The following is a 26506-nucleotide window of genomic DNA, read 5'->3' as shown; positions in this document are numbered from 1 at the left end:
GTAAAAAATTGTAGCAGGGTTTCATGCAGCAGGGCTGCTTGTGCTGTTGTGGTATCTAATTCCAACCCAGACAATTTTCCTCTCAGTAATGGAGAAGAGCTGAGAAGCAGTGATTTAGGGCTAGTGGGAGGGACAGATGCAGGAGAGTAGCAGTTCTGGCTCTAACACTGTGCAGCCTGTTGTGTAAGATTAACAACTGTGGACTACTCTCTATTTTTCTCTCCACAACTGTGAGCAATCACCTCCGAGATCAGCCCACTGCTGGCTAGCCAGCAAATAGATAATAAGATCCCTGTGTGTTAAATATGCACAGCTGCATGTCTGACATTGCTGATCCATCTGCACTCCCAGCTGGGGTGCAGGAGGAAGGGATCCATTAAGGAAAGAAATCTCGCAGAGTAATCTCAGCACTTTTCTCCCTCCCAGTTGCTCTGGGTTCCTGGAGTCTCTCTCCCCTCCCCATCCTTTTTGGCTACAAAGGCTTGAGAGCATCGAAAAAGTGAGCTGGGTTGTCAGCTGAGTTTTTCCTGAGCTCCTGCAGTGCTAATTTTCACTTCCTCAAGGTGGTTATTCAGAGGATCTTGGCCAGTCAAGTGAGTCACAGTACTTTCCTACAACCCTCTTTCATTGCCTGACACTCCTTCAGTAAGAAAACTTATCAGTCCTCAAACCTTTACTTCCTTCTGTGTCTATCTCCTGCTTTCCATCTTCTTCCCCTCCAAGCAGTTTTTTTTTTTTTCTGGTGCCCTCTTTGGCAGCTCTGAGAGAAGAAAAACAGTATATTCCAAACATTCTGTGTGCTGATGCCTGAACTGGCCTTAGGGGTCTGACAGCAGCTGAGTGAAGGAAGTGGTGTCAGCTCTTGCCAGGAGTTTCAAAAGCAGGAGCCTTCAGCATTGCTCCTGGTCCATGGTCAGGCACTGGGGTCAGTGTGGGTGTTCTTGCCTGTGCATTCTTAGAAAATTAAGATTCTTTGATAATGGTGCCAAGGTGGAGATAAATTGTGTCTTCCTGTGGCTCTATCACCTGCCTCTTACACCCTGGGGCTGCAAACCTTGGCCATCAAGGGAGGGAGAGAAGGGGGAAGGAGATCTGTGTGGACACCAGTGACTGCACTAAGGAGTGTTTTGCAGTGCCAGTGCTATGGTGAACACCGCTCTGAGGCTGCTGTTTCTCTGTGAACTCTCATTTGGTCTGATCCTTAATATTTTTCTTGCAGCCAAAACTGTGTGCTGTCCTTGTAAATGAGGAATATCATCACTGTTCTACTGACAGATGTAAAAATCCTTGAAATCTTGATTTCATTATGTAAACTTCCTTATCTCTGGCATCCTGTCAGTACTCTGGTGGGAGGGCTTTCCTCCCCAGGTATAGCAGTGCAAATGTCATGGTTATGGCACAAAGTCCAGCTTGGTTAGATTCTGTCACATAAATATACATCAAGTTTAATCAAACACAGCTTTCATGCTGCTGGAAAAGCCCATTCATGAGTAGTTGTTTGAGGTTCATAATATAACCCAGTGTGTAAATATAGCCAGTTTCTCTAAAGCCTAGTTACTGGGAAAACATGAAGTGCAAGTGAAGACCAGCAATTAGGCTAAAACTAACAGATGACCTATGTCCTTGGATTTTATATGCCTGGATTTCCAGTACTCCACCTTTTTTTCCCTTTGTTTTTGTGGTGAGAAACAGTAAAGGAATACCCAGAATCTGGGAGGCAGCCCTTCCAGAACAGCATGTAACAGACAGTCACTGTCTGGGAAAAAAGGAAGTGATAATACTTTGGAACACAATGACATTTTGTATATAAAATAATGGAATTGGCAAAAGTTTCATACGAGAGCACATGCTTGGTTATTGCTAACTGAATGTGAGAATGAATTCCCCTCCTCCCAGTCCACCCTGTGTTTTAAAGTGCAAAACCATTAGCAATATCTAAACCCCAAATGGTGCAGAAAAGTTTAGCAGAATAAGCTAAAATTGATATAAACAATTGATAGAGGAGAAATTAAGTTTCTCACAGTCTTTTGGAGAATTGGGTTTGCTATGACTACAGATAGGATACTGCCCCAAAATACAACAAAAATAGCAAACTCAATAACCCCTTTTGTGCTTGAAATATTGTGGAATCTGTTGTGAGCAGGACATTTCTTTTCCCTTGACAATAAAGACAGCCAAATAATGTATCAAATATACTTGCAAGGATGTATCATCATTTTTAATATTTTTCTTCATGCTTTTCAATGTATTTTGTTAGCTAAGTGCCTGTTCCAGAGTTCAGCCTGGTTTAAAAAGGGCAGGAGCATATGAACTCCTGATAGGGATCTCTATAAGTGAGACTGGAGCCAAGGCAGTGTCTAACATGAGTTTGAACCAAACTTTGGCATCCATTTGATTCTCTATTTTTTTATTTTCTTTTTTTATTTTTTCCCTTTTTTTAATTTTTTTATTTTTTTTTTTTTTTTAATTCTTGTCAAGAACTTTTGGGAAAGCACCACCCTCTTCCTGAGCAGAACAAGACCCTGGATTCAAATGGATTTGAAGATATTTAGGGCTGCATTTCTATTGATGAAACAATAGGCATTTCAAATCCTTGCACTTATTTATCCCAGTAAATGACATTTTACAATCAGCTGCATGTATATCTCACTTTTTACATTTAAAAGGTGTGCTTTAATCCCAGGTACAACTTTGGTAGATTTTGATTAATCAGTTGGACTTCATTGATTGTAAAGGTGGTCTGAGATGAATTGGGCTACAGAAGTGGGTGCTGTGGTTAATTGCCCAAAGCTGGGCAATCCTGTGACCTTTTCTGAGGTGCTTTGAGCCCTGGTCTGCCTGGTTCCCATCATATGTTCACATTGCCTAGAAACTCAATCAGATCTAAGAGCCTTCCTCAGATAGGATATGTTTGGCCTCTGCCTGCACGTGGCAGCAGGAGACACGGCTCAGAGTGGAAGCCACAATTATTATAATTTTATGTATCAAGGTTTGTCATCTATCCACATGCACAAGGTACTGAAGAGTGTGTACATAAATTATGTTGTTGAAGCCAAACAGGGACAAGTAGATATCTAGTGGGTTATCTGACAGCAAAACCCAGAGCTGATTTATGCCTGCAGTCACTGTAATGGAATGTGCAGTCGTTTGGAGGCCAGAAAAGTTTCTTTTTGACTTCAGTAAAATTTAGGCTAAGCCCCCCCCTAACTAGTGCATTTCTGCATTCCCAATGGAAAAGGATTCATTTCCCCCTTCTTTACTAGAATTCCCATTGAGATAAAGATGAAGAGGCTATCTCAGCCTTCAGTGTTAAGGAAAATACCTTTCAGAGTTGTGGAACCATAAAATATTTGCAAAAAGCTGGAGAATCTATGAAAGTAGTCTGGTATGGGGGTTTTGTTAAAGAAATTGAGGCTCAGCCAAGATTCATTCAAACATTTACAGGGTGAACAAGGCAAGTTGCAAAAGCAAAAACGCAATTATCCACCAGAAATTTTTTTATTGTCTGTGGTACTTTTCTCTTAAGACTTTCAGAGGTGATCTAAAATCCAAACAGTATCTTCATCCTTTGCAAACCCAGAATCTAGATTTCACTACAGCTCTCAATTTTGCCCTTTTTCTCCAGATTTACTCATCTTTGCTGGACCCACTACCTGAAATCCAGCACCAGACTGTATGCTTGCTTCAATCTGTGTAGGTCTAAAGTAATATCTTTTGACACAGTGAGGTTGTACTGGGATAAAAGAAATTTAAATCTGGCCTTAGAATCATCTTGTTCTGGAAAGCCATGAGAAAAGTTAAATGTACAGGTTGATAAGCCGGTGTACCACAGGAAAAATTATATTCTCGATGTATTTCAATAGGGCCTGAAATTCTCATCAGGGTTCTTGTCCAGTTTTATAGGCTTGTGAAGGCAGATCATAAAAGTCAGAAATTAGTGGGATACCTCAGAAGTAGTTGGCTGCATATTTGAAATATATTTTAAGAAGTGTCCCATCATTTGTAATGACAAAATCAGCTCTGTGTATATTGGTACATTAAGGAAAATATGTATGTCAAGGAAAAAGGCTTTGGGCTCTTTTCACCTTTGTGCATTTATAAAAATCTTTCACACATACCAAGTTGATTTCTCCTATAAGTTTAGAGCACCAAAAAAAAAAAAAAGGAAAGAAAAAAAAAAGAAAAATAATAAAGACAGCCACTAAATCTAGCAAGCTGATGAAACAGATGATGAAGTAGAGTAAATCCTGCCTACTGTCTGCTTTTGGGAGAAAAATCTACTTTTGAGTCTTCTCTAATGAATGATGACATTTTGCATTCAAGGAGCAAATGTGACTTTTCCTGCTGGCCAGCACTCTCTTGTTTTATCTTTCTTCTCTTTGGGTACATGTAACACAACCTCACTAAGGAGGAAAACAGTCTTGAATTGCAAAGTTATAGATCTTTTTTAGAAGGGTTTTAACTGCTTAATGTAGTCATGAATTAAAAGGCAAAATAATATAGAGAAGTGAATGGTAAAGTCAGCTTGCTCTCTGTAATGGGGTTGACTCCCTGGAGCTGCAGCTGTGCAGGGAGGAAAACTGCAAACCCAGGAGAAGCAGCAATTTTTTTGGCTTTCCAGATTTTTCCTGGTAATCTTCTGAAACAAAGGTCTGCAGGTGGATTGGTTTGCATGAAAAGGAGATCTTGCTGAGTCTGCAGGCAGAGCAGGGCCAGATTTTTAACCTGAGTCTTCTTTCAGGATTGATGTCCACATGATTTCAGCATCTTCTCTCCATTTCCCTTGTGAGATGCCCGTTTTACTTTGGTGACAGAGCTGTGCAGGACTTGGAGAAGGGTCCAGAGTCAGGGTGGAAAGCAGTCCTCCTTCCATCCCCTCCTTCCATCCTGCTTTCCACCTGGGATCTGTGTAGATTTGAAACAGTGCCTTCACCTACTGATGGGAGACGCCTTTGCATGTTTAGTTTTCAGTGGGAGACAGAGGCCCTGGGACTTCACACCTTCACTAAAATGCCAGAGTTCCCACTGCTTCTAAAGTGGGAATACAGAAATAAAAAGTGACATATTTTAATTATGAAGTGGGGAGGGAGTGGGAAGGAGGGAATAGAAAGCAATCCAGCAAGCCAAGATTTAGGGTGACATCACTTTCTATATAATTTCAATGCCAGCAGACACTCAATAAACATATCAGCATTGTTAGAATGATTTATGACCCAAATAGTTGAATATAAAATATTATCAATAGATGTGTCATCATTGATCTTTCCTGGGGCTAGCAGTTGAAGGATGGAAGAGGGAGGGGATTTTAACAAACAATCCTTGACAGGAATCCAAAGGAAACAACGTGCAGGGACAGACAGCTGACAAATTCAGCACGGGGCCATTAAAACATGTGATGAATTTGCTGGGAAAGTATATATTTGTGGAAGAGGTGAGCTCATATCTACCATAAATTTGTCAGCAGTGACACAGTGTTCTCAGGCCTGGCATGAATAATGCCTAGCTATTTACAGGCTTTGTCTGGCAAAAGCTCTATCAGTCACTCCAGGGTTATTTACAAAGAAAAGTGTCTATCAGTTGCAAGGACATGACTTTGCCACTAAAAGATAACAGGACAAGTCAGCCAGTGGCCTCTTCATGCAAGATGAGTCTTCTCCAGAGAAGCTGTGGGCTGGAATGATTCAGATGGACTGCAGGAGGACCTCCTGGCAGAGTGCCTGGCATAGGCTGCAACAGTACATTTATCCACACTGATTAGATTAGAATTATTAATAGGGGTCTATGGAGTGGAGCAAAGGGTCATTTAGAGTTTAATTCTGTTCTCAGATAACTTCATTTCGGCTGATGGGATTGTTATTGTTGGGGTTTTATATGTTTATAGGAAACAATATACTCAATAATGAAGTCATGCATCCTTCTGCAAGATTAGGAGAGCTATTGTGTAGCTGGAGTGAAGTCTTCACAATTGTGTTAATTAAGTAATAGTGATTTGACTTTGTCTCCTCATAAAATGCATTTAAGAAGTGACTAAAAGCTGCTGAGAAAGTGTTCCCTCAATAGAAATATATAGCAAAACAAGCAAGAAATGAAAGCAGCCTGGGATTGAGTAAATAGAATTGCTGATGCAATGCTTTTACTTAAGGCAGACAACGACCTGGTCTGGATTTTCAGCTTCCTGCTATGTTAATATAAATGGGTCTCAATTTAGTATTGAGTATATCAGGGTTTTTTTTCCCTCAACAGAAGTGGAAGGCATGACATATGGATACCACAGTATATTCTGTGGTATTTGTGGCATGTTTCCATTTATCAGTTGTTTCAAGCTTCAAACCATGAAGTTTGAGATTATGTCCGGCTTCTACACAGTGGGCACCCAAAGTTAGACATTGAAATCTGCATTTGAGGTGATAGACTGAAATGGGCTGCTGATGTCCAGGGCAGAATATGCAAGTGTTTATGAGCAGTGCCAGTTAAGCTACTTTCTGAGGGAAATCTGGACATAAATCTCATATCAAATGGTACAGACCAAAAATATTGCCTGTGTTCCTTTCAGAAATGCTGTTCAGATTTCATACAGCATGTCGTGCTGCTCCTAATAACTCAGTTGTGGTTTTGTCACTGGGTGCATTATCTTCAAGGCCTTAAGTGTGTTGATAAAATTTTTCTGAGAAGTTTAATTTTGCCTATTTTTCAGTGGCAGGGAGCCAGCTTCTTGCATGGTGTAAATTGGACTCTTTCCATTCTCTCCAGTGGAACTGTAGTAACATACACCATTTGAAATCAAATTAAGCAGTAAGCATGGAATGTGAAAAAGCAGCATATTAATGTTTCAGGATAGGATTTCAACTGCAAGTGAAGGAAGTCTCTCATTCATGACCCCAAGATGTGACCACAATATAAATAACAAATCCTGACAATGCAAAAGACTTTCTTAGCCTTCTAAAGGGAGTATTCTCACTTAAAAAGAAAGGTAATCTCACCTTTTTCAGCCAGAATGGTGCAGCTAGGTGATCACTGAGAAGATACTGAACAGGATGGTAATTAATGAGGAGAAACAGCATTTCCAAAATGGCCACGAGCTTGTGCAGTAAAGGATTTTTTAAAACACAGGTGTTTATCTCACAGGCTTTGCGAGCATGTGTGACAACCCCATTGGTGTGATAAACTGTAAGTGCTCCAAAGGAGCTATCATGGTCAATTGTGTCAGTGATATGTTGGCTTCAAGTGATTTAATGTGTGTGGTATACGAAATAACTCAAAGGAGTTGATACGGCCTGTTGATCAACTCTGTTCTGAAAGAATCCCCTGAAAGAAACAAGACCTATTGCTCAAAGTCAGGCTAGATATGGCAGGTTTAATTCCCAGCATGGTTAAATAACCACTATGTCTTCGTATTTTTAAGTGGGTGAAAAAAAAAATAAATATTAGGGGCTGGCTTGAATACTTTTATCCATTTTCTCTTTAGTTGATTGTGTTACCAATAGAAAATCAGTGATTTCCGTCAGGGGGTGGAAAATGAAGCAGATACACCTGCCAACATGCTCCTCCTGATTTTCCTCTTGCTCCACAGAAAAGTGTGCTGGTTCAGAAAAGAAAGAGGCAGCTCTTAAAGACTGACCATATTTGAAGGGAATCTAGTTCCCTGTAGGTCTGGTGTTGATTTTCGCTGGGAGAGGAGTGTTCTGAGCGTTTGGGAACTTTTGTTGTGAGGACTTGCGCCATCCACTCACTCTGGGAGTGAAAAGACTGGAGATCTGGTTTGGCCCTGTCCTGAGTCTGCTGGGAGAGTTTTGACAACTCTGGTATCCATTTGAATTTTGGCCGTTCTATCTGTGTGTCCAAGGATTTATGCCTTTTCCTGGCTGTGTGTCCCATGACTTCAGGAATTTGCCAGCCAGCATGAAGATTATTTTAATGAAAAACTCTCTCAAAGTTCGGTTTCCACTACAGGAGCCCTGACTGAATCCTGAATCCTGTTGATTCCCATTGAATCCAGCAGAAGTCAGAGGGAATACAACCCTAACAAACAGTTCAAAGCCCATGAAGACAAACAACAAATAATCTTCCTTCAATGAGCTTTACATCAGTTTCAGAAAGGTGTAATCCTGCTTATTGACTTGGTAGGAAAAATCTTCCTGTGCTGGCCTGGAAACTTTGCATATGCCTCGTTTTTATTGGACTTTATATCCAGCCAGCTGTTCCACTGAGTTTCTTTTTTTCTCCTGAGGATCTTGTTGGCTGTGTTTTACTAGATTTTATTTGGGCTCTTGTATTTAGGAAGGTAATGGTAATACAGCAGCAGACTAGGGAGCTTTGAGGTGGAATTGAAGGTGTTTTATCTCCTTTGGAAAGGTCTGTTCCAGGCTGCAGATCCCAAGGCTCTTGTCTGAAGCCTGGTGCCTTCATTCCTGCGTCACAGGAAGGAAACTAAACTGCACAGGGAAAAAAGTTTAGCTTGGAAAAGGGGAGATAAAGTCACCTGCCGAGCCCATTGCTGTATCTGTGGGGGCTGGGGGGCTCTGGGAGGTTTGCAAGCACCTGGCAGACACCTTGAGAGATGTGGAAGGGGAGAAGTGAATGTGGGCTGGCTGGTTTTGCAGGCAGACCTGCATTCTGAAACCTGCTCATTGTTGCAGGTTTTTGGTTTTTTTGACTAAATATAATTCAGCTTTAAGGAAAACAAACCCTTAAAAGCTCTACAGTGTCCAGAAGGATTCATTCCTCTGACAAGCAACTTTAAAAACATGTCTTCAATTGAGTCCATGTGTCTGCTTTCAGACAATTTCTACTGAAAATGCCTCCACAAGTAGAGGCATTGTTGTAAATAATCAGATTTCAAATGCTACAACTCCTAGTAATTTTGAATATGGTTCTGGATTTGGAATAACAGACATAAAACTGGCTGTTCTAATATAGAAAAAGGAATTGTAAGGCCATCAGCAAAATCCAACCCAGGAAATGCTGCCAACTTAAGACAAAGTAAACTGAGAGCAGTAAATCAAACCGAAACCCATATTTTTATTGTGGACCAAACAATACAGGGCCTAACATTTCCACAGGCAAGGCACAAATGTCCTTTTACTATCAAAACCAAAAGCTTTCAAAGCTTCAAAAGGAGCTGCAGGCAATAATAAATGACAGGCAGAGCTGGTCTGGCTGGGGCTAGGCAGGTTGTGTTGTAGGGGTCCTGAATGATTCACAAATGTCAGTGTGCCCTCCCAGCATCACTGCTGCCCACACATCCCCAGCTGCCAACACTCACAGCATTTTTTGGGCAGGTGAGCTAGAACAGCTTAACAAGTGACCAACCTTCAGCTGAGCACCCCTGTGCTCTCTGGCAGCAATGCAAGACATATCCACTGGTGTTCCTTTTGCTGCAGATGCCAAAATCAGCATTCTGGTAAAGAGAAGACAAGAGTTTGAGCTTGTGGTGGGGACTGCTGACAGGAGGTGCCTCCTCGAGCTCCTCTGGCCTGGTCACAGGCAATTGTGAGCTTGTGCCCAGGCTGCTGCTGTGAGGCCTCATCCTGCTGCTGTGAGGCCTCATCCTGCTGCCACTGCTGCCACTGTAAGCATGCAACTGAACCCAGTTTTGCTTTTAACTTAATTTTGCATTGTCACTCAGTGTGTGGATTGTTCTGAAGTCTTGTACAGGGAAGAAATGTCCCTTTATTGCTTCAGAGCCTGAGTTTTCCCAGCCAAAGGCCAGAAGTTTTTCAGGAAAGGGAAAGAAGATCCTAGCTGCTATCCTCTTCTGCAAGGAAGAAATGCAGAGAGGGCACTACAGGGTGTTCCACTCACATCTGAGCAGACTAGACCTTTGAAATGTACTTCAGGGTCATTCATCTGGGTACTCCAGTCTCAACAGCTTTCTTTGCACCCCAGTTTTCTGGCCTGTGGCTGCCTTTCCTATGCCTTGTCTCCGTAGGGCTCATCCTCAGACTGCTGTGGGTGACATTTGGCCCACACAGGAAGATAAAAATTAAGATTGAAAGGAATTTCCGAAGTCATCAAGTCCTGTCCCCTGCTGTTGAAGGCAACCACATCATATGATATCTTTCAAACACTTATCTAGCTCCATCTTGAAACCATTTAGGTTGCTTGCCCTCACTACTCCTACTGAGAGGCTGTCTTTCTTCTCATGGTTATGAACCTTCTTCTAATTTCCAGCCTAAATATGTCCAGGGCAGTTTGGGCTGTGTTTAATAGATACAGAGATAATAAATTAGTCACCAACTTGCTTTAATTTATGTGCATCAAGCTTTTGATACACATGTCTAGGGCCCTACTGCTTCTGTGTGTATTTTTTGCTCACAGGACGATGTCTGGGTGAGGGGAAAGTGGGACAGCCCTGCTGCACACTCCAGTTTGGGATGGAGAACAAGGGAACAAACAGAGCAGGAGAGTGAGGAATGGGAAGCAAAAAGACAGCTGAGCCAGGAACAAGGTGTTAGAAGTGATGTGGCCTGGCAATGGGCAACAGAGAGATTGTGAAACAGAATGTGGGGTGAAAGGTACTCTTAAGAAAAATAGATAGTGATGCAGGTAAAACATAAGCAAACAAATAGTATTTACACAGCAGGCAAGCAGATGAGAAAAAAATGTAACATAAAAGAGGAGGATGTACAAAGAGTTTAGAGCAGGGGAAAAAAGTAACCATTCAGCAATGAAAACTAAAATGGTTTCGAGTGTAGGGGTGTCTGGCTTGTGGAGGCACTCTCCAGTTCTGCTCCACAAGCTGGCTGGAGATAAGCTCTTCTTTCAGTTGTAGATCTCAAAATTGAGAAATGAAGACTTAGTCTTAATGAAAAAAAAAATCTTTAGAATACAAAAATGTATTTTCTGAGAATATTTTAGCTTTATTTCTGTGAAGAGCATGAACTTGAAGAGTGAATAAACAGTAAAAAGTTGTTTTCTGGTGCTCAACAAAGGTCCTTGCTCTGCAGGTCTGTGAGAAGTTGATTGTTACTATGGCAAATATGAATACTTAAGGAGAAACCATCCCCTTCATCAAAACAGGCTTCAAATAATAAAAGAATTTCTAACAAATCAGGTAATTTTGAAGAGGATGGGGCCTTTCCCCCTCCCCAGGGCTAGCACCCTATGACAGCATTATGTGGAAATACATGGATGCAGTAAGAAGAATGGGTGGCAACAGGAATATGAGTAGGTGATAACACAGATCTTTGTGCTGAGCCACCATTAATTTTTTTTTATTAAAATAAAAATTCCAGGTTGTAGAAAGCCGTGTCTGGAGGATGAGTGAAGGATGACCTGTAATGCTGCATTTTTGGCCATGGAGGATCCTGTATGGCAATGGCTTTACACAGAGCAAACACCTGCACAGGGGCCTGCAAGCTCTGCTGGGTAGGGATGGAGGCAGCATGGGAGGTACAGACAGCAGCCACATCTGAGCCCCTAAATGTTTAGGCATGTCCTTTGCTTTGAGAAGTCCTGGGGACAAGGCAGGTGCCTCCGGACAGCACATGGGGTCAGGACTGCTGTGTGCTCTCTGCATGTGCAGCTGATGTGATGTTCTGTCACAGGAATGCTGCCAGTGGCCAGAGAGAGGATGTCTCTAGCTTTGTACCTGCCCATATTGATTATAAACAGCAAAGGGAAATGGAATTTCAGCTGTCAGTGGGTGATCAGGTGGTGATAATGTTGGCTGTCCTATCTATTCTCCTGCTTTCCTTAACATACAATTTAGAAGATCCTTTTTGCTCTACCTCACCTGGAACTCAGTGGGAAGGAATCTACCAATCCTCCTTTTCTTCAAAACCATTCCCCTCAAGCTAAAGAGAATTAATATCTTTATGTCTTTTATCTGAGCCTAGTGTTGCCAGCACAGTTCCAATCTGCAAATTATCCAGAATTCATTCAAGAGCATTTGTCTTGCACTACTCTGCTTTGTTCAGAGGTCTGTGGGTTGTTCCTTTATTTGATTTTTTCTCCTCAGATGCACACATACAAAACGAATGGTTTCTGTCCTTTTAGAAAGAGAGCTAGTTTCCATCAAGCCAATTAATGAATGGGATGGGATCTTTGGTGTTTGCACCAGGGGTTGCTGTCTGATTGGTGAGCTGGGGGCATTGCCTGCATCTTAGTACAAGTCATCAGGTGGCAAATTCACCAAGGAGTCTGCCAGCTGTTTAACCTCTTTACAGTTTGTCATTATGTCTGCCTCTTATTTTTTTATTTTATTTCTGTTTAATCACCTAATATCATTTTTATCAGCTTGTCAGGGTGTGGGAGAAAGCAGTGGGGAATTAGTTTCACTTTCTCATATTACACATCTATTTTGGTAAAATATTATGGCAAGTTCATGTCTCTCCCACTTTGAAACAATAAGATTCAAATGAACTAATTAAGCCTCTAGCGTCTAATTAGTATTAACTCTTAGCTGTAAAACCAAGATAGGTGTCTACACTGCAATATACATTTCTGTATGGTTTAAAATGCATAATGAACCAGGAATGGGCATCCAGACAGTTGCCTAAAGACAGCACTTTCCCAGCTCAAAAAAGCCACCTGATTTTGACTGAAGCATGTTATTGTCAATATGACAAAGCTGTGACATACAGTCAGAGAACTGAGCACCAGTTCCAAAGGTATCTTCATTTGCAGTTTGATGAGGCACCAAACTAAATCATTCTTCATGCTTGGCCACAAAAAGAGAGACAAACTTCCTTTGTGCCATATTTGTATTCTGGATGTGGGAATGTGTTGCAGTTTTGGTGGAGATCTAAGGATTGATTAACTTGTACATGATTTTAAGAGGGCAATCAATAGTGAGATTGGAAATTGAAATTCTAGCTATTCAACATTTGCTGTATAAGCCATGCCTAGTTTCAGATGCTGTACTTGCAGTGGAAGCACATTCTTGCACGGACATAATCCAAAAATAGCTGTTAAAAAAAAATAGTTTAAAAAAATCCTGTAGTCTTCCGAGGTATCTTTGCATCCAGATACACTGTAACATTATTAATTCAGGCTGATGTAATGCATGCAGTGGTGTTCATCTTTTGATTCAGAAAAAAAGCTAGTTTGACACGTATCAAGGTGATTCTAAACATTCATCACGTCTTGTTCAAGAAGCTGCTCCACAGCAGTGATCCAAACTTTGCTGGAGATTCCTGTTTGTGAATACACTGTATAAATCACACTTTCCCCACCTCCTCCTCTGCCAGCTCTTCTGTCTACTGGCTGCATTCAGAAAATTACCTCTATCCCAGAAGGTCAGAACAAGTGCTACCAGTGGTGAGATCCCCTTCTATGGAATCTCCAGTCAGATTCCCTGGGGGTCTGGAGCTCTGCTGATTGTTCTCCAAATTACTGCATTTCTCTAACAGGCTTTAGTGTCTCAAAAATTTACTCTATTCCTGACCTTCTCAGACCTCTCAGCTGGAAGTTTTCCACAACGCCATCAAACTGCATGCTGTAACCTTTAAAAAAATGTTGTTAACGTAGGTTAAAATCACAAATGCATTTTAGGTTTGATTTCTCTTTTAGAAATTCCAAATTACGCTGCACATTGGAAAGGCCTGCTTTGGCTCGGAGCCATTCTGATAGATGTCACATTGCTAAACAAGATGGGCTTAGAAATATGCCTCAGTGTTTCCTTTTTGATTCCAAGCAAATACAAGCAGTAGATTAACATTTGGCTGACCCTGGCAGCAATTGCTAAATGTAATGTTTAGAGCAACCTAACACTCTGATACTCCGTGGTCCTCCGCAGAGGATGGTTGTGTTCAGACTGCTTTTTGTTGTACAAATTGTGGGCATTTCTACAACAGGAGGTCTGATGGCACCCAAACCACGTGGCCAAGCGACGTGAGAGGAGTTTTTCTGTACCTGGTTGTGTGAGCAGCAGCAAGGTGTTCCTGCAAGCTGGCCATTTGCTTCAAGTAGTCGATTAAAACTCATACTTTTGTATTTGTAGTAAAGTTTGTGTGATATACCGCCCAGAAAATCTTTCAATGAGCAGGGAAGCCCACGCCAAAAAAGCGTGTAAGCAAGCGATAGAGTCAAATCATGTGAGAGAAAATTAAATTTTCATATCTTGTAAATGAAATATACATTAGGGACTCTCTCTAGCGACCTCCAGACTCTGTAATTTTTGGATCAGAGCTAAAGATCTAAATCATGCAGCCACAACGGCCTGTAATGCCTAAGTGGTGGGTATTGCTTTGCTATGGGCCTGCGACGGTAAACAAATGGAACCAGTTTTGGAGAACTGCTATTGACAGTAAAATTCTAATTTTGCTCCAGCTCCCAGAACAGATGTACCTCAGAGTCCATAGACTGCAATACTTAACTGCAGCTACTCAGCTGTGACCTTCAGCCTCAGGCTCACTGCAATAAAATTTTCATGCAACCATATGGAAGAATATTTTAATAGAGATTTACTGTCAGTAACTGTCCCAAAGGAGCAAATAAGGAAGCTGTAACATATTGCGTACAGTAAATCAAGGGGACTTCAATGGAAAAACGAAACCTCCCTGAGGCAAGCATCTTTAAAATTACAGGCAACACTTTGTACAAATATGTGTACAAAGGACTAGTTATGCACTCAGTTAAGCAACGCAAAATGGTTTTGGTTTTAAGATATATTTATTAGAATTTATTTATCGCGGTTTGTAGGTGCTGATGGAGGAGGGGGGACATCTCGCCGGGTTCACCAGCAACTGCTGTGCAAGTTTGATTTCATCAGATGCCACGCAAAATGGGCAACAGCAGAGGGAGGGAGAAGGAGCACCGAGTGCACGAGTTCACACGGCAAATTGCATCTTCCAGCAAACACAGCTGCAGTGGTGCTCTCTCAGCCTCTTTGACCACGTTGGAGGGTTTTAGGTAAAAGCAATTAACCCCTGCAATTGCTCGCTGCCTCCTGGAGCCAGCAGGGAACGAAGGGGAAACTCCTGCTGGAGTGCTCAGAAGCAAGCAGGAAACACAAATGCCATAGCTCTGGAAGCGTGTCAGAGCTGTTCCCTGCTGGCACTCCTCTGGGAACCCTCGTGGGGGCAGACAAATCTGAGAGGAATGAATCAGCAGAGGCCTGTCTCTTTGGAGGTCTCCAGGGAGTTCATAATTCCCTTTATAGGGCTTCAGTCTCTTACCCTTTCCTTTGGCAGTACGTTTTTGGGAATTTCTGCAAATGGATAAAATCAAAGAGGAATGTTAATTTCCCCTCTAGTCTCACACAGCACACACACTTGTTTTGTTCCCCTACCAAAAGTAATAACATGACAAGGCAATAAATCAGGATCAAGTAGGTCAAATGCTGACAGAGGTAAGACTGAGTTATCCCTTGAAATGTTCAGAAGAGTCATGTAAAAACCAGCCTACCTTAAAACATACAGGTGTCTGTTAAGTACACTGACTTAGGGAGTATGTGATGAAAAAAAGGCATAGCAAAGCCCAGAGAAAACAAATAGCCAAGTGGCAGGAAGCAAATATGCTTTTTTGAAAGAAAAGTGTATTATACATAGGAGGGTCCCACCAAGCCAGTTGTCAAATTTGATTGAAGTAAAAAAAAAAAAAAAAGAAAAAAGAGATAGTTATTCTTTTAGGTAAATCTCTGAGGGCAGAAGGTCCAAGGAGTGTCCTCTGCTTAGGGTGGCTGTGGGGGTACAGCTGTCAGGGCTGGGGTGCATTAATGCTTACTGCTGTGAAAGGATTGTGTAAACCTCATTGCTTTGAAGGAGAAGTAGCAGGAGTGTACCTCAATAAAAAACTGTGAAGAAAGGAGTTACAACCACACCATAAACCTGTGAATTTGGTGGGTGGGCAAATGTTACAGGAGAGAATGAGAAAGAACAAAATGTTCTCCATTTTTGCAAATAAACATGCTGTGTAAAAGGAGCTGCACTTCACCTTCCATATTTCCTTAGAGTGCCCTGTGAGACCCTGCATTTTGACTAATTAAATGATGCAAAGTGATCCCTAGAAAGTAAAGAGCACTTTTTAGGTGGTCCTTTTAGTCTGGTTTCTGAAAGACTGCTGTTGTATCAGTGACCTAATTTGAAAAGAACTTTATGATTTCCACCTACTATTTCAAAGGTTTTAACCTTAGAACAGCTCATGCCTATTCTGGATAGCAATTAAAAGTGTTTTAAAGGAAAAAGAAAAATATTAAGAAATATTTTTTAGTTATAATTTGCAACCTTCTCTTTCTTTGTACTTTGCAAATCATTCATTTCTGTGCTCTAAAATAGGATGGGAAATTGTGGTGGCAGCTGTGTGATCCCCTCCTTTGCTCCTCACATGTGCCTTCTTATCTGTAAGAAGTCCTTACTTGCCATGAGTCTGAGCACCTCCATTCCTCTGAAATCTTGCTGTGCTGTGAAACATGAGCTGCAAGCACATTTGAAAAAAGGCAGGCAGAAAGAGGCTTTTAATGACTCAAAGTTATGTCTCCCCCGGACAACAATGTGTCACTATGTATTTGTTTTGATTCTTTTGCCATTTTTTGGTGGGGGGTTTGGTACTATCCCCAGCGCTGGATTCTTGCATAGGGTATTTTTCCTTTTTTGTTTCTATGTTCCTATTTCAACCTTGAAATGCTCTCTTCAAAGAATACCAAAATGAGAGAATTCTACAAGTTTTGTTTTGCTGAATGACTGTTGACAGAGGCTTTTGAGGAGAGACAAATCACTGAGTCTCAGAGCGTCAGAGAGATTGTCTCTTCTTAGCTCAGTATCATTTAATCACCTGCAGGCATCCCAATTACCATAAGCAGAATTACTATCCCAATTAAGCAGCAGTCCTTGCCACTTGGTGTCATTAGGCTTAATTTGGTTCCTTGGGAAGTGTCCTGATTAAGTTGATTACCTGATTAAGTGGGTGTACTCTATATGATGGGCCTGATGCATCAGTGCTTTATGTCAGTTCTGCTTGTTGATTAAAGTGCTATTATGGCAGCGTTGAAATAGAGCAGTGCCAAGGTGAATCTGGCCCATTGGTTCTAGCAGTCGTTGTCCAAGCTTGCAAAACACTTTGTATTTTTAGCAGGAAGTCACTGGGCACAAATTACCCCTGGATTTATAATTCTACAGTGTTGGAGGAAATGAAATTGTGGTGAAATTGGACAGGCATTTGGGGATTTTTTTCTTCTATGAACAAGAAAGGGAAATTTGCTCTCTGCAAAGGGGATGGCTGATGTGGTGGAAATGGTCTTGAGAAAAGCAAGATAGGAACATTTTTAATTGAAAGAGGGTGGGGAAAAAACCCCAACCCTTAATATTTCAGATTGCTACTATTTTACCCTGGTTTTCCATGCTTGAAAATATTGGTGTAGCATATCACCCCATTTCAGCCCTGAGCTAGAAAACTGCTGTCTGAGAATACAGTCACTATTATGTTTATAAATGGTTTTTATCTCTGTTTGTGGTTCTTGGCTATCTCTGGGTCTAACATGGAATATCAGAATATTAGGAGCTACATGCATCCACTGACTGACATCAGTGACATCAGAGGAGAGGTTAATTAGGCATAAAAGAAAAAAATAACATCATTTCTGGCCCAGCTAGAAGTAAGAGGAAACAGAAGTAAAACTAGTAAAGCAAAGTCTAGGAAGACTTTCTTTTTAATTTCTATTGTAGGAATAAAACATGTGGGATACTGCTTAAGTATTCCACCTTTTGATGTAACGACAGTACTCGAAATCAGCAGGTTACTCTTTGAGAAGTGGCTCCATATCTAAATGACACCTGTAATAAAATTCATCTCAGCTGCCCTTGGGCTCATCTGTTGTAGGAGTCAAAACTGGGATGTTTCTAGGCTTCTTTCACAGTTGGGGAAGCAACACAGGAACTTTTGGTGTTGATCCAACTTGGGATTAGATGTCTGCTTCAGGATGAGGTGCCCTGTTAGTGTGAGGTGAGTCTCTTCAGCTCACTCAGAGGTTAATATCAGTGCTGTAGGCACCTCCACTTGGCAAGGTGAATCAAAACCTCCCTTTCCACTGAGGTGGTGCTACTGGGCTGCCCACTACTTTCAGCAGAACACGCTGAGAAAAGAACCTGCCCATCTGGCATGAGATGGAGGGGTGATATCTCACCTTACTTTTATCTCTTGTCCCTTTCATCTGGAGCATATTGCTGCAACTGGAGTTAATACAGCTATTGGCAATGATATGAACATATTAGATTTTTTCCTCTCATTAGGTTTTCTTGGAGGACAGGAAGCAATTTTCCCTCCTGTCATGCCATTTATCTAAGGATAAAGGAGGAGGGATGCAAACCTGCATTAAACAATTTTTACTAACAGAAATCAGTTGTCCAGCCATATCTGTTTGATCTGTCCAGCTGATGGAAGAGATGCTAAGCTGGTACCATATTTTCTAGACTCTTAGCCAGCTTTTATCCATCTTTTGGTGGCCCTGAACAGAAAAAAGGCAGAAAGAAGGCAGCTTGCCTTCTTTAGGGTAATCAGAGCAATACCCTAGTTTAGGTGCTTTGAAAGCCTAAATGTGATGGATATGGTAGCAGTGGAGATTCTCCATTTAAAATATTCTTAAAATAGCACACAGCTGTTGTAATACCTGTGTCTTTCCTTCTTACCCATTCCTCTCTAAAAATCATTCATCCCTAAAGACTCCTGCATGAGGACTGCTTAGGGAATGGAGAGGTTTCATTTGTTAGACTGGATCCAGGGAGACTGGATTCTTGTAGAGGTCTAGCTGACTTTTCAAATTGATCAAATCTGTGCTGGGAAGCAGCTTTCTTAGAAAAAGAACCTTTTCCTAGATATTTTCTCTTGAATTTGCAATAAATTCTTAAAGCAGATGTTCTAGCCCAGACCACATGAACTGAAAATGCTGCTTTGGAGAGTAGTATCCAAAAATGCTTTTAGAACTGCATGAACCTGTGAGATAGAGGTGTGTATCATTAACTGAACTTCTAAATCTCCCTTTCCTTTGGAAAGCTCAACCTAGCTTTCATTCCCATCAGGATGGTTAAGAGCCTGAGCTGAGGAAATGATTCTGAACCTTGTTTGTAAGCACTCATGGGTCAGATTGAACATAGGGATCCCCGTTATGGAATTGGGCTGATAGACAGCAGCTGGAGTGTCTGGCCCTTTGTACCGACATCTCCTACGTGTGTACATTCAGCTGTTGGGACCTGAGCATGTGCAGCACATTAACTTCTCTATCTTTGCAATCTGGCAAGAAACTACAGTGCCCTGAAAGGTTACAGATGTGGCTATAAAGTTTGCATGAATACTCGCTCAGCCGCATGCATCACAGCTACTTGAGCCTGACTCCTCCTTGGAGTCAAGTAAAGGAGGAGCGGGGATTTCTGTAGTGAGTGCACCTTTAAAATAAGAACATAAACACCCACTGCAGCATAGGATTCCCCAGGCTAGTTATAATTTGGGCTAGTAGGCCATATTCTGTAGTGAAAGATCCATATGGGAGTGTTTCCTGCTTGCATATCCAGCTGCCTTTGGCTGCTTAGCCTGAACGATTTTCAGAAGCATCAGCATTCAGCACAAGTCTACAAGGAAGCTCAGCCTCCTGTAGACTTTGCCACACATGCCTCAGCTTGGCTTTTGCTAAACAATAGGCACAAACCATTTATTTACGCTGCCTCTTTTTTTCTTGCTCCTGAAGATACGATCTATTTCCACAGAGGTCAGCAATGATATTCACATTTGCGTCAGCGTGGCATGGCTGGGATAGGCAGGAGTGGCCCCTGTGGCTCTTCCAAGTGCATCTGCTCCCTGGGTTATGAGTGATCCTTGTTCTCTGCATGTGCCACACTTTCAAGGTCTGTTCCTTCGTTTTGACTGGCCAAACAACCTGTGAAGTGTCACTTCTTTGTGCCTGGATGAACACAGCACTTAGGATCAGGCACCTAATTGGAATATTCATAGCAAATGTACTTAAAATGCTTTCCAAGACAGCTCTTCAGTACTTCATTTGGGGTCACTCCCCCTGAAAACTCTTGCCAGTAAACTTGTTCACTGGAACACTGACAGGAAGAAAACACAGAAAAGGTGAAAACATAATTTAATCCATTTCCTTTCAAAATGGAATGAATGAATGAACAAACTAATATTGCCATAAAATATTTTTGCAGCAACCTCCCAGATGTCTGTCTTAGACTTCGGATGAACTTGGCTCAGAAGCAACTTTTTTTTGTTGGTTTTTTTTTGTTTTTTTTGTTTTTTTAAAGTTTTTGGACAACATTTTACAACCCATAATAAATAAGAAATATTAAATCTCATACAGTCTTTCCTAGCTGATAAAGAAAAAAGTGCACTGTATCCTACCAATATGTCATTGTCTCCAAGAAAGCTTTGGTACCTTAGAACTGGGAGTGGGCCTGGCTCCCCCAAACTGAGTACTTCCCTTCATTGTTTGGGGTATGTGTGTTAGATTTGTAAATTTGTATTCCTACAGCTTTCAGTGAGACAACCAGGATGCTCTGTGCTCTATCATGTACTTATAAGATGAGATAAATCATCAGGATGTGTCTTGAGAGATTTCCACTATTACAGACCTCGGAAACTTCATGAGAGGAGATCATCTCCCAGAGTTCGTGTCTTGCTGAGGTCAAAACCTTGTAAGAACACAACTATTCTAAAGAATTAAATGTGAACCTGATGTTAGCACTGATTTAATCTTGCTCATAAACTTCCAACTGGAGCCAAAACTGCTCTACATGCGGATAGCAGAGATGACAGCTTGATGGATCTGAAACTTTAAGCGCTGTGTACAGTTGGGATTGCTAAGTGGGATGAGGGATATGTAGAACCTTGGATAGCCCTGTTAGGACATATAAGCCCTCCACAGTTTTGTCAGATGAAGAGCAAAGATGGATTTGTGTGTTATAATGAAGGAAACTGGAACCTCTCTACCACGGAATGCTAGGAAAACTCTTACATTTTCTCCAGTGAATTGCATGCCTGCATAAGCCAAGGGGATTCTGCATGCCAGGGGCCATAACCTTCAGAGGGTGCAAGTGGTTTTGGAAGATTTGGAAGAATGAGACCTTCAGGTAGTAGAGGGTATTTTTAGGGATGTTTGTTGGTTGTTTGGTTTGTTTTTACAGTTAAAGGAAATGAAATGTAAGCCCTAACTTTATTTCTCCTTGCAAATTAATCTGTGCTAATTATTGCTACTCATAGAACAGTGTGCCCTCGAGGTCCCAAATGTGCAGAGACTTGTACAGCTATTTTATGTAGATATTGAATCCAGAACTGACAAAAAAAAAAAGTTAAAGGTACATGTCATTGCAGGATTTGGGCAGGAGGAGGGGCTTGGAATCACTGTTATTTTAAGAGCCTAAACCAAACAAGGGTGAGTGGAAAACATAAAATTAATCCTCTTTATTCAAACGCAGTTCCTGATCAATTGCTTTCTTTGAGGCTCTCTAGCTAAGCCTTGTGCAGGAGAAAGTAGTAAGGAATCACAAGTGAATGACAAAATCAATCACAGGCAGGAAAGAAAAACAGCCTCCTTGGTTTTGATAAGTATCAGCTCTGTTTCCTATGTGTTGGCTTCACCCACAGCCAGCTGTAATCAATAATATCTCTCCTTTGACTTCAGAGCACTTTGGGTGGAAGCCTGCTGCTGCACACGGCTGTTTTCCACTGTGAGTCTCCGAGCACAGCTGCACAAAACGCTGGGCTGTGGTACCACACTCCTGCACCTTGTGCTGTGCAGGGTGTCCTGCAGTCATCCCAGCCAGTGAACAGCGAGCTGCTGCAGTTGCACCGTCCTACAGGAGCATCCCATGACACTCCCTTCACAGCAGCTCCTGGCTCAGAGAGAAAATGTGCACTGAAGGGAATGCTGGGTGGCATCAGCATCAGCTGCCTCCTAACAAGCTACAGCTCCCGGGGGAGTTGCTGTGAAGAGGAGAGTGCATGGAATTACAGCGTGGTTTTGTCTAGCCAAACTAATTGGGGAGTGATTTGTTTCCTCTCTTCTTTCTTAAAATAAAAAGATTCCTTATCACCCCACCATGCACAAACACACACAAATGGTCATGACAGTTTTGACCCTCCTGTGAAAAGACGAGGAAAAATGCACTTAATTTTGGTAGATACTTGTTTTCCAGTTTCATATGGAGGTGATGCAGTTTGAAATTACTGCAGGGAAGAGACTCTTTTAAAAAGGGATGGAGAGTCTAAAATGTGAATAAAAATAGAAGCATTTTGTGAGAGGAAATGTAAACCCTTCTGTAAAAAAAAATTCAATTGCATTTTCTTGCTGTATTTTAGCTCTATTATTTGGAAGAAGAGGAAAGCAACTACACAGTGGTTCATCCAGCTGATTTTATATATGCACATGTGGAACAAATCTCTTTTAAGTTGCTTGGGAAACACATGACATTTAGGGAGTGAAAACTGGTGGGACAGACATTACACCCATGCAGAGAATAAAGCAGATGTCAAGGTTTCTAACAAACAAAATTTTAGACTTTCTCCTAAATGCTTAGATGAAATATGAAACTGGGATAATTAAGCTAATAATAATTATAATACTTATAATATTATATAATTAAATACTGTAGATTTGTCACCTTGTGTGTTGCATAACATAGCTGGGTTTTCCAGAGAAGTCTGGGATTTCCAGGTGTCCAAGCTCAATGAAAATTCTCTTTGAAAACTAGGGAGGTGGGGAGGATGTGATAACGAGGGTCAAAGCAGCACTGTGTCCCTAGCAACACAGCACAATTAAAAGTAACTGTGATATATTGAAGTATTGCACAAAAGACAAATTTCAGCAGCCAGCCTTTGGTGGAAGGATGTGGTAGGGAGTACCCAAAGTGTGAACAAGGTGTCTCTTGGTTCATGTCTTCTTGAGGTGCAGTATTGGAGAGGTCAGTTTTAAGCACAGAGCTCACAGCTGCAATCCCATCCTGTTTGTCATCTGCTGGGATGAAGTAGAGAGAAGATAAGGGGATTTTTTGAAAGGGGTAGAAGACTGAACTCAGAGATTTTCAATTTTTTGTCCAGAACTGAAAGTACTTTCCATGAAGTTTAAAAAAATATTTTATGATACATTTAGATGTTCAAGCATTAAATCAGGCTCAGCTTTTAAATACAACCCTCACACCCTGTTGTTATTTGTGTAAGACTGGGCTGCCCTGATGCAAAGAGCGATAGTATTAAGAATAAGAACAGTGACTTGTAAAGAATATTGAGTCTGAATCACAAAGCTGTACTTCTGAAACATAAGTTTTCATTAAAAAAATAGAATGTCTTCTTAGCAAGGAACCACAGAGTGCTTTAAAAGGCTAATGATGTTATTGGTAGGTAATATATTTTGAAAATGGAAGACAAGGAAGAGAAAACATAATTTCCTCTAAATTTAGCATAAATTCTATTACCTCTGTTATTGTCCCATAGGCCAATGGCACAGCTTTCCTAAAGCATCTGCTTCCTAAATTATATGGTATGGTTTGTTCTTTCAGAGCCCTGTATTGTTTCTATGGAGATCAGCACAAACACTTAGCTCCTCATGCCTATATAGGGATTATGAGTTAAAGAATTAAAAGGGGATGTGAAGTTGGGATCTATATATGTACTTAGGTACCAGTAGCTTGGAATCTGCTGCCAGATCAGCAGTGGTGAAAATTTGCTTTGTGTTTAGATTCAGGGAGGTGAGTTCCAGGGTCTCCTGTGGTCAGAGACCCCTTGGCCAGGGTCTGCAGGTTATTTACTGATCCGTCATGTTTTATCTTGGTTTCCACCTCCTATTTCCTTTTAGTTAAGAGAACTCTTGCAATTAATCACAGCAACATTTTCAGACGCCTGTGATGAGGATTTAACATTGCTGGGCACTTAATACAAAGCATTTTTCCCATGTTGCTGCATAGATACCATGAAAAGCAGGTCAGGATTTACGGAGTGGTGACACTCTTCCATTGCAGAAAGGAGGTGGAGGTACAAGTAGATTATATGTTGTTTTGTCCAAAGCCTCTGGCAGAGCTGGAAAGTGAACTCCAGCCCTATTTTCTTGTTTGAATGTCTGTAACCCCAGACCAGCCCCTCTGTCTCATCTTGCTCACAGACTTTATTAGTGTGTGGCTGGACCTTGGCGTCCCACTCACTCAGTGTAATTATTCAGCAGTGTCTTGCAGGACTTGGGTGCTGGAAGTATTAGATCTATTTTACATAATTTATATAATTTACTCTTGAATGTCAGAAGGGAAAAGGAACCCCTAAGTTTGATTAGACACTAAATTCATTATTTCACATTAGAATTGCCTTCTCCAGAGGACCAAGGATACTTATTTGATTCAGTAACGAGAGCTCCAAAGGGTACTAATTTAGTAAGACTATTGACTGTTCATTACTCTGATGTTGCTCAAATAGCTGAGAGCATGTGTGGTGTTTAATGTGATCTTAAACATTACTATCTACGGTAAATCAGAAACAGGGCACAAGTGCTATAGCTGCTGTTTAATGATGTATGAAAAAGCTGCCTGGTAAAGTGCACCATTAAGAAAAGCTAAAACCAGTGCTGAACAAAGACCTGATGAAATATTGATACCTTTGCAGTCAGTACGATTTCTTCTTACTTGCAAAGTGAAGTCTGGGTTTCTGAAATATCAAACTTGAGCAAAGCAATGCAATCAGATGGATGGGAGCAAACTATCTTTTAGGGCAAAACCAAACCACAAAACAATAAGGAAAAATAATACAGTTAGTCTGCAACATGTCAATGTTTAGTTTATAAGTGGGAAGACTTCCAGTTGGACCATTATTCTCATTCCATTGAAACACTGAACTTTCCCCACCCCATCCCCAACTCCTTCCTCTTAGAGAAAGAATCTAATTTTTTAAAAAAAACAAGTTAGTAAGGCATTCCATTTCAAGAGATGGACAAAAGGATGTAAGATTCATCCCACCTTTAAAAAGTCTAAAAAGACTTATGTTTGTGGAAGCTTTCTCAGGTCAGATGCCATCATTGCCAGGTGATTCTCCGAGAATTCTCAAGAATTCTCTCGGAGATTCTTGGGAAAATCATTGCTCCTCCTGCAGTGGACCTGCATGTGCTAAGCAGGAAGAATGCTTCTTTCTCTGCACAGGTGTATCTGAGATAATGGCTCTGTTCAGCACTGCCATGAATGCTGTTATGTAACTCCAGAGCAGTAAAATGAACTCACTTTTGCCAATATTTTGTCATAAAGTTAGTGTTTATGCATTGAGACCTGACTCCAGGACAGGGTTAGTTTCTTTTTAAGCTAGGAAAGCACCTCTTTGACTCTTTGTGAATCAAGGCTCAAACAGTTGTGAAAATTAGGTTATTTTTACTTTACTTTCAATTTCCTTATTTGGTTTTTCCCCCTTTCCAAAAACTCAGGCTTTTCTGTAACTGGGGCTGTGGCAGGTCAGTGCTGTTGCCTGTTTTAGCTGCTGCAAGTCTTATGTCCAGACATGTGATGGAAATCTTCATAAATCAGGGTTATATCAGTCATGGAAGCTGGCAGGAATGCCAGAATCTGTGCTGAGTGGTGAGAGTGTCTCTCTCACAGCAACATCTCTGTAATTTGTGTTGGGGGAGACATGAAGTTTGTCCTACCCAACTGCTGCCTGAGTCCTTTGTGGGTCCCATAGAGCCCTCACTCATCCTGGAAAGAAATAAATGTGAAACAAAGAAGGCACCCAGAAATGGTCAAAGCAGGGAGTTTAATAAAACAAAACCAAAAGGAAGTGCTTCTTCACATAGCAGGTAATGAAATTGTGCTACTCATCAACACAGGATGTTGAAGAGACCTGAAGAACAAACTCAATTCAAAACAAATAAAATAATAGGATTAGGAACTTTATTAGAAGAGGTCTATTGGTGGTTATTAATGAGGTAGGTGGGACCTCCAGGTCAGGAAATCCTGGAGCCATCGATTTTAGGAAACAGGACACTGTAACCAGGATAGAATCTTGCTTCCCTGACCTCATTCTTACATGGAGTTTCTTTTACTGAGGTGTGCCAGGGACCTCAGGTTAAAGCAGAGCAGCCTTTCTGCTTAAAATATCCTAAATTTCCTGAAACCAGGGACTTGATTCAGTCCAGGTGAAACCCACAGGTGTCTGCTCTGACAGGGATGTTGCCATCTGCACAGAGGCCAAAACAGGAGGTCGTATTTCAGGATTTGGCAAATGTCTGGAGAGACCCTTTTCTCTCAGCAAAGTCTTGGGGGTTGATCCAAACTTGGGAGAAGCTCCAAATTCACAGGATAAAGGCTAGGAAACATGGTTATTAATGTGCAGCATGGGCTCTCACCTCTCTGTTGCTCCAAGAGGCTTTGTATAGCTCTGCCTACTCCAATATACACAATAAATGAACAGGATGTGCACAGGTGCCTGTATGTTTGTTGACTCTAGAAGAGGAGCAGAATGAAAGAAGAATCAAGAATCATATGCTCAATCCTTGCTCCAGCAGCATTTCAGGATTTTTGGGGCAGCAGCATAACTTTTTTACAAGCGGGTGCTTTAAAACCAAATAATAAAAGAAATTTCAGAGATAATTGATATTGTGCAGGAAAGT

General features: G+C 41.3%; 1 long non-coding RNA gene across 1 annotated transcript; it reads left to right on the top strand.

The window, feature by feature from the left end:
* Positions 1–326: 326 nt before the first annotated feature.
* Positions 327–22608, top strand: LOC147655141 (uncharacterized). Its single transcript, XR_015283849.1, has 3 exons — positions 327–593; positions 14644–14853; positions 21557–22608. It is a non-coding gene; the product is annotated as an uncharacterized LOC147655141 (long non-coding RNA).
* The last annotated feature ends 3898 nt before the right edge of the window (positions 22609–26506 follow it).

This window comes from Cyanistes caeruleus, chromosome 2 (genome assembly GCF_971803275.1).
Source record: "Cyanistes caeruleus chromosome 2, bCyaCae1.hap1.1, whole genome shotgun sequence".
NCBI lineage: Eukaryota > Metazoa > Chordata > Aves > Passeriformes > Paridae > Cyanistes > Cyanistes caeruleus.
The sequence above is the reverse complement of the archived record's forward strand: the minus strand, read 5'-3'. Positions and strand labels throughout refer to the sequence as shown.